The sequence below is a fragment of the Malaclemys terrapin genome, chromosome 6 (assembly GCF_027887155.1).
Source record: "Malaclemys terrapin pileata isolate rMalTer1 chromosome 6, rMalTer1.hap1, whole genome shotgun sequence".
NCBI classification, from domain to species: Eukaryota; Metazoa; Chordata; order Testudines; family Emydidae; genus Malaclemys; species Malaclemys terrapin.
In genome coordinates this window covers 103,127,419-103,137,156 of record NC_071510.1, presented here as the reverse complement: position 1 = coordinate 103,137,156, position 9,738 = coordinate 103,127,419, and positions in this window count along the sequence as shown.

The following is a 9,738-nucleotide window of genomic DNA, read 5'->3' as shown; positions in this document are numbered from 1 at the left end:
GGTTGCTGAGTTAAATTCTTAGACCCACTGACCCAATTCCTTGCATGGCAGGCTCTGTGAATGTTTTACAGGCATTGATATATTGTTCAGCAGCAGCACCTAATGAGGTACCAGTAACATCCCTAGATTATAGAATTAAGGTGATGAGGAAGCAGGGAGGAGCTATTGATGTAAATGTGAGTTAACTGTTGTTAGGAAAGATGCAATAAAGATGAGACAGATCTCCCCGCACCCATCCTATATATGTTCTTACAACAAAGCTCCAGCACCATTGCATGTGTGTGAACTACTCATAGTCATGAAAAGCAGGCATATATTAGAGCTGAGTAGAAAATCCTTATCCTCTCCTATGAGAATTTTCAAGATTTCAGAAAATTTTCCTGTCACAAATCAAGATTAAAACTTAAAATCTCAATTTTTTTTTTGCAAACTGAAAATAAATCATATAGTAGCCATCAAATGTTTTGTTTTGATTTCAGAATATTTTGTTTCAATTTTGACTTTTAATTGTTTTCACTAAAAATTAAATTTTTAAATTATCATTTCAATCCCCAAAATGGAACTCTGATCCAGTGCCAGATAAGAACATAAGAATGGCTCTACTGGGTCAGACCAAAGGTCCATCTATCCCAGTATCCTGTCTTCCGACAGTGGCCAGTGCCAGGTGCCCCAGAGGGAATGAACAGAACAGGTAATCATCAAGTGATCCATCCCCTCTTGCTCATTCCCAGCTTCTGGCAAATAGAGGCTAGGGACACCATCCCTGCCCATCCTGGCTAATAGCCATTGATGGACCTATCCTCCATGAATTTATCTAGTTCTTTTTTGAACTCTGTTATGGTCTTGGCCTTCACAACATCCTCTGGCAAGGAGTTCTAGAGCTTGATTGTGCGTTGTGTGAAGAAATACTTCCTTTTATTTGGTTTAAACCTGCTGCCTATTTGTGACCCATTTGGTGACCCCTAGTTCTTGTGTTATGAGAAGTAGTAAACAACACTTCCTTATCTACTTTCTCTACATCAGTCATGATTTTATAGACCTCAGTCTTATCTCCCCTTAGCCGTCCCTTTTTCCAAGCTGATGTGCTTACGCAGTTTCCAGAGCAGTCAACCACAGAGTCCTATCTGGCATAACCTGAAGCAAGGTCATTTGCTATATTGTTAAATGGTAAAAAGGGTGAACTCTTGCCACATGTTGAGCAGCGACTCTCAATGGCTTCTGAACATACTCAGATCAGAGGTTTAGTTAACTCAGCACAGTTTTATTGTGTGTTTCCCAAACTCCAACAACAATAGTCCCTAATCCTGTTTTGTCCTATCTGGTGAAAAATATGCTCTAAGGTTCTGATCCTGCACAAAGTCATGTTCTTAATGGGGCTACTCCTGTGCTAAAGGTTAGCTTTATATAGGACTATTTACATGCTTAAAATAAAGCACGTGCTTAAATGTTTACAGGATCGGGGACTATGAATGTGAGAGGTATCAATGACTGGATTTTCCATCACTAGCTGACACTTACCTTGGTTAGCACTAACATATTAGTATTTACTGTGCTACAGTATGGGATCTCATGAAGACTTAAAGTCAGAAAAATCCATAAAATACTACAGGAAGAGAAAAATACATGAGCTCAAGCAAATAGTTATTAAGGTTCTGATCCTGCAAATGGCTGAGCATCCTCAGCTCCTGCTGCAATGAATGGATTGGGTCCAAAATCAGCGTTTTTTCTCTCTCCTGCTGTGTTTACTGCTATTTCTTGACTCTTCCAGCAAGGGACTGTTTCTACTTCTATGTCTGTGCAGCATCTAGCAAAATGATGCCTAAGTCGGGTATACCAACAGATACATACAAGACTATATTGCTCTCATTATGCCTAATACTGTAAAGAGTAAATCCAGTTCAATTTTTTACGTTCACTGGTCACTAAAACCATTTTAAGGGTCATCCATGTTTTGAAAATAATGAGACCTCTCAGAATGAGTTTCACCTCTTGTCTGTATGGTGGTAGGGGAGGAGGAAAGAGAAATCACACTCCATAACCTGGTGGTTAGGATGCTGGATGGGTTGTGGGATAGCCTAGCTCAAGTCCTTGCTCTGCCTAATTCTGAGAACTTTTCACCCCAACTTACCTTAAAACAGAGCAGAGATTTGAATGAGGGTCATTATAGGTCCAAGGCCAGTGGCCTAACCACCAGGCGAGAGCGAATCTGTTATTTTGCTATATTTTGGCTTGGTATGGTTTGGTTTTGATAAAATGTCATTTTCTGATGGGGACATTTTTTTTTACCAGCTCTAGCTGTAACTCTGTTTATCATGCATGTCTTGCTCATACATAATTACATCTGTCATCCACATTTCTTCTTTGTAATGGTTCTTTGTTGGCTAAATGTGTTTTACATCAAAATATCATGCTTTCCCACTTCCCAACTTTCTTGTCTTTTCCGCTGGAGCACTTCCTTATTTCTCCTATTTTAAAAAAAAAAATACTTCTTCTCCACAGTTGTTTAATTTTCCTGTGCTCTCTTATTTCATCTTTGATTACACTGTTACCATTCATTTCTTTCAAGTCCACCATGCAGAAGAGATAATTTAGCTTTGCTACTTCTTTTGACAAATATAGTAAATTAAGTACAAACATGACTAGGCTTGTGCAAAATGAAATCTCTTGCAGAGAGCAAATGTGGAATACTTTATATGGGGAATTTAATTATTTTATGTGTTGATTTACGTAGAACACCTACTATGGCTAAACAAAGTCCTAGAAGAGGTTTATGAATACATTAAGGGCTTTTAAAAATGAACAGATTTTTCTTCCCCACACATTCATTTCAGTGGAATCTTTTCTTTGTGTGTGATGTCTCAGGTGTGCGTGTGTGAGGATTTAAATAACAGTAATTTGCTTTGTAAGTATATGGGTTCTATCTGTGATCTGGATCTAATCCTTGGCTGTGCCACAGACTTCCTGGATAATCCTGTGCAAGTCTTTTAAGTGGTTTGTACCTCATTTGCCCCCTCCCCCCTGTTTAAAATGAGGATAATGGGCGATAGGCATAATTAGCTTGTTTATAAAGCACTTTTGAGATCTGTGGTTGTAAGATGCTATAGGAAGATAAATAAAGCTCATCTCTTTTGTATTGTATTCCTATTTTAGATGGTACATTGTGAGACAAATCATGCACTAGCAAAATAGCCCACAAGGAGAATCAAATATCCAGCCAGGTTAGTTCTCTACTAAGGGACTATTACCTGGTAGGGTAGAATTCCATAGTGCATTCCAGAGTAGTGCACCGTGGGGCTCTGCTGCTCAGCTCAGCTGAACTGTTCTGTTCTTCATACGTCTACTTGATGATGATGGCAGCAGATGATTTAGCTGGCGTTGTGTCTTGTCCTGAAGACCAAGCACATTGGGGAGAGTGGTGCATGGACTGCCCTGTTGGTTAGGCAACTCTCACAGCACTTCCTTGAGTGCTAGACTTCAAGCAGTGGTGATTATATGAAGTTTTGTGGCTCTCTCTTTCTTCCCTCTGCAGTTGTACCAAACCAGGAAAGGCTAAATTTAGCACTAAGGTCATGTTTTATTCCTTATCTAATATAAAACAATAAAGAGAAGCATTTATTTTTCATCATAAAAATACTATATCTTATACTTTCATATAGTTAAATGTTTTCATTTTCATTGATTAATAGAGTTTAAGGCCAGAAGGGACCACTAGATCATCTAATCTGACTTCCTGTATATCACAGGCCATTAAAGTTCACCCACTTACCTCTCTATTGAGGTTGACTAAAGCATAACTTCCAAAAAGGTATCCAGTGTTGATCTGAAGGCATCAGGAGGTGGAGAATCCACCACTTCCCAGTTCCCTTGGTAGTTTGTTCCAGATGTTAATCACTCAATCCCTTACTCAAGAAACTAAGCATGTTGTCTTCTTCCAAACCACCAGGCAACTTATATGGCATTCTACTTAAGATAACACAAATGTTCTTGAAAGTTATCATAGATTGGGCGCAGTTAATCTCTATGGACAATTTATTATAAACTCACAAATTTGAGTTTTTTCCCCTGCTGTGTCATAATTATTGCCAAATTTAATATTAACCAGAAACCAACAGAAAACCAAAATCACTCTGTTCATTTGAAAGAGTCAGCTTAGGTCAGATTTAGGAGACAGAGGAAAAGCAGACTAGCATGTGAAGAATGATCATTTATTTGGGGTCATATTGTGTCATTTCTTTTTTTAAACCACAACTCCCAATTAAAATCAATATGGAGTTGTGTTTTCAAAAAAATCAATAGTACAATATGGTCCATATTTATTAATTTAGAGCTAAGTGTGTCTACAAGAGACAGACTTTAGGAATTATACCTCTAATCAGGTGGAAGCCATTGACATACAGGAATTTGGGATTAAGAAATTTTTAATCTGTAGTTTTTAGAAGTCTTTTCAATATAAAAAAAACGGAAATGGTGAATTTATTGACTTTTTTTGGTTTGTTTGTTTTTGGGTTGTCCTGCTTTGTACTGGACTCAAGTATTCTGGGATAAAACTTTGATATTCTATCCTTTTGCTTTTGAAGAAAACTCAGTGTATCCATGATCTTATACTAATGAATAATGTTTTGAATGAATACATTTCAACTGATGTACATTAAGGCATCTTGTGCCAGCAAAGAGCACAAGAGATGCTGTGAAATCTGCTCATCAGTTTGCTACTGCTCTATGAGATGACGTTTAGGCCAGCTGCAGATTTTGATTATTCATTTGCAGGAGATGATTTGGTAATTAAAACTAAGATTAATTTGCTCATCAGGATAAATAGGATTTTTTTACAGTCAAAGCAGGGTTACCAAAATATAGTGTTAGTTTGGTCTGAAATGCTTCCTTGATAAGCTTAGTGGGGAGCTGACAGGGTAGATCATATGTCACGGGAGGGCATTATTAACTAAGATGAGAAAAATTATATTCATCATCAAAGGGAATGTGGTCAGGCATGAGAGGATTTACTGCAATTGTCCAGTTCTTTATCCGGTGGATGGAATCTGGTTTTCTAATGTTGGGGCAGATGTTTTTAATATGCTCATCATACATCACTAAAGGGCTGTGTACTGACAGAGAGTTGAGGGGAAACTAACAGCACAATTATTTAACCTCTATCCATGATTAGACAGGATTCCATCTCCCAAAACTCAGGCAGAAAGTGTAGAGATTAGGAATAGAGAACAGTTGCAGGGGAAAGCCTTACTGGGCACAGATAAGTCACTTCCATATGAGGGCTCAATTGTTTATATTAGGGAAAGGGTTCAAAATGGAGGTTAACACCTGTTAACTTATTACTCCATGCCCTTGTATTCACTTGGTAGTCAGCACTGATACAGCTACACTATTTGCTAAATCAGTGGTATTGCTGAATTCAGCCAAGGCCTACCAAAGAAATCATGGCAAAGCTAATATGCTATAATTAGGATTGTTCTGTCACCTCCACACTGTGGCTTTCTACTTTTCTGGAACATCCTGGGCTTCATCCCACTCCTTTGATTCTCTGCAGGTGCCAGGAAAGGCCACCTCTTTTCTCCCTAAGGATGTGGCCGCTCCCCCTCCTTGGCCCTTTGGAGGGGGTGGAAGTTGGTGAATAGACCCTCTGCTCCTGCTCCTGTCACCTCTGAAATAGGGGGGAAGACACTTGTCATGCCTGTTCTCATGTAGAAGGATGAAAAGGATCCAGCTAAAACAGTGGGTGGGATGAAACAATGTAAAAATCAATGAGTCACAAAATCTGTGATTTAACCATAATTTGCCATGACTCATTCATAAGATGTTTTTGTAGCATTTTCTGTGACAAAACCTAGCTCTAAGCATAATCATTGGAGCTTATTCAAGCCTATTTTATTGATGTATATGTAATTCTAACATTTAAACTGCTGCAAATCAGCTTAGATTCACTGAAGTCAATGGAGTTTTCCGGATTTGCACCAGATGAGGATCTGACCTGTTCTTTATATTATGACATGTTAAGCTCAAGTGATCCTTCGGATACATGGGAACAACCCCCATTAACTTCAGAAGGAATCCAGGAACAGAATTGTGTCTACTTATTTTAACTTGTATGCAAAGTTCTATTTGGTCCAAATAATGTGATTAAAAAGCATGATGCCAGCATAGTTTCTTGATACTTTAGCTGATGCTTGCAATACCGTAGAGAGCAGTTATATAGCTGCTCTAATAAAAGTACCTTTTAGATCTAAAATGAAAGCCTCACTACAGCACTATCATTACTTCTTGCATAAATAAGCTCAGCACGGGGGAGGAGGGAAGGGGGGTGACAAATCAAGGTAATTGAATGAATAGTCAGTAGCTTTGAATATGACTCTCGGATGGGACTAAAAATAAGTGGCCAGACCCTGCACTGAAGTACATCAGTACATTTCCATTGACTTCAATGGAACTACATCAATTTACTCCAGCAGAGGATCCAATCCACATCTTTTAAATAAAGAAAGTCTTACACTAATAAATCAAAGCCCAATATTTCAGAAGGGGGAACTTTTTAGGGCAATTTGTAGGTAAATGAATTTTCTTTATTAGTAGTACAGAAAAGACAAAAAAGTATATTTGGCCACATCTGGCCTGCTTCAAAATCCGGCCTACAAGATGATTGCAAGAGATTTTATTGGGAGCTAGTGAGAATTACTGTCACTGTAATGAGCAGGTTACTATAATTAAATATCAATTAAGAACAGGAGTACTTGTGGCACCTTAGAGACTAACAAATTTATTAGAGCATAAGCTTTCGTGGACTACAGCCCTTCGGATGCATCCGAAGAAGTGGGCTGTAGTCCACGAAAGCTTATGCTCTAATAAATTTGTTAGTCTCTAAGGTGCCACAAGTACTCCTGTTCTTTTTGCGGATACAGACTAACACGGCTGCTACTCTGAAAGAAGTGCCAGAGAAGATTCAGGTTCACATCTGAATCGGATCAGTTTAAAGTAGCTGAATGTTTTGGCGGTCACACAGTAAAGAAAAGGCTAAGAACCCCTGACAATACAATATATGTGGTTCTGAAAACATAGAACACGCTTTTAAATGCAGCCACTACCTTATTGTAACCTGTTTGGTTTTTTTAAGGCCAAGGCCAGATGAGACAATAACACAACAACATAATATCAGACAAAGAACATAATAAACTCTGCCAATTCAGTATTAAATAATGCATACAGTACAATGGTATACACATGTCTTAGAGCTATAATGAAAGAACTTAATACCAAAAAGGAGAACCAATTAAATATTTGGATGATACCATTTTTAAAGGTAATGACAACATTAGAAGCCAATGCAATATAGAGGGTTTGTCATAGTATCCCACTGACACAGAAAGAAATGCAGATGTTATCTGAAGTATTGTTGTTATCTTTATAAAGAAAAACTTTGGATGGAAATTAAAGCTATTCTGAGAAGTTGGAAAACAAAGCATGTGCCTCTTATGTAATAAGTAAGACAGCCGATCTAATACTGTGATTTTTATAAGTGGAGCTAAATGAAAAATTAGTAATGTAATGAGATGCAAATACTTTACATAATTAAAAATGATGATCCCATTGCATAGGTATTCATTATTAAGTATATATTCTAACCCTTTAAACCAGCCTACAACCATCAAATATAGGAAATAAGACAGTTGGATGGTGCTCTCATTGGCTTATTTTATTTTATTTTTTTAATTGTGGTAAATGAGAAAATCTAGTGTTAAAGTCTGAAAGCCATTTATTTAATAGGTTTATGTTTTTTCTTGTAATATACAGTTCTGCACCTTTCAAGGATACAGGTAAATGCACAAGTACATACACACACTATACATGAAATATTCTTGTGAGGCAACTATTGTGTTCTTTCAGAAGAAAGAAAATAATTTGTTATAACATGAGTAACAGCATAAGATGAAATCTGATTACGCCATGTGTCTTAGCTCATAGATCAGGGATTGGCAACCTTTGGCACATGGCCCATCAGGGAAATCCGCTGGTGGGCTGGGACGGTTTGTTTACCTGCAGAGTCCACAGGTTCAGCCAATCGCAGCTCCGACTGGCCACAGTTTGCCATTCCAGGCCAATGGGGGCTGCGGGAGCTACGATTGGCCGAAACCTGTGGACTCTGAAGGTAAACAAATCATCCCAGACCACTAGCGGATTTCCCTTACGGGCCACGTGCCAAAGGTTGCTGATCCCTGCCATAATATTTCAGTTGTGGAAAGTGCGGGAGACAAAATAAAGAGGAACAAGTATTAACATTAAGGTTCAATCTATAAGTAGTCTACAATTTATTTAAGTTAATGTAGAAATCGTCTGCTAGGAGAAAGGAAAAATATTCTGAGGATGTAATTAATTTGTATTGATAACTTTTGTATTTTAAATTGAAAAGAAGCATATTCACCATGCAGGACTAGCTGGCTGAGAAACACCAACTGAACTGATTAGTAGTCCCCTAGCTGGAATGTTTTATCTCCCTGTAAATAAATTAAATTAAATTAAAATAGAACTATAAAATATAAACAATATATTTACATATTTTGGCTTAAATGATCTATTTGCCTCAGTCCGGAGAAAGCTGAAGGGTGGAGGCTGCAGTGCCCCAGGTTTTCTGTGTTCAAGCATGAGAAAGATCCAAGACAGTGCAACATTTGGACTTTATTCCTTCTGTCATGGTCTATGGGTAGGCTGCCCTTTCTGAGACCCTTTTCCAGTTCCCCAAGTTCACCCCTTGCAAATGGCAGGCCTGTGCCTCCATTTCTCTTTGGGGCATGATCCCACAATCCAACCTCTATCAACTGGGTCTCCAGATTTCATCTGCCCTCCAAGGTGCCAATGGGCTTGGCACTTGCAAGAGTTTCCCCTCCAGGAGACTGTGGACAGTAACAGCATTCAAGGACATGGAAGCAGCAAACAAAGTATGATTTACATAATGCTTAGTAAAGTGGATTTAAAACAACAGAGACCTACATGCATATTGTCCTACCAATACTTGGCATGCCCCTTTGAGCACCAAGGTAATGTTTTAGCCCTAAGGGCTAGTCTACACTGGCAATGCTAAAGCGCTCCGGGGGGTGTTTTTTCACACCCCTGAGTGAGAAAGTTGCAGTGCTGTAAATTGCCAGTGTAGACAAGCATCCCCCTGAGTGAGAAAGTTTCAGCGCTGTAAAGTGCCAGTGTAGACAGTGCACTAGCGTTGTCCCTTCTACGCCCCTCGTGGAGGTGGTTTTTACAGACTAGGGTAAGAGTTTTTACAGACCACACAAGGCATATTAAAGCGCTGCAGCGGCAGCACTTTAGCATTGCCAGTGTAGACTAGCCCTTAGTGTCCTCTGTTTTCCCTTGGCATCAACTTACAGCTTGCTTGCCGCAGATCCTGGCTTTCATTAAGTTTGCATCTGGATGTCAGTCTCATGGCAGGCTGACTGTTTCTCCCCCTCCTCTCTGTGGGACCAAACCTTTGACAGGGTCTTGTGATCTTCAGATTATCAGCCCTGGCATGCAACCCTGGTGCCAAGCCTAGTGGCTGTTTGGGTAATACTCATTATGGTTTACCTTTCCTACCTTTCTTTTAAAAGAACTCTTTAGATCAGGGATTGGCAATCTTTGGCACACAGCCCATCAGGGTAATCTGCTGGAGGGCCACAAGACATTTTGTTTACATCCACAGGCACAGCCCCCCACAGTTCCCAGTGGCCGCGGTTCACCTTTCCC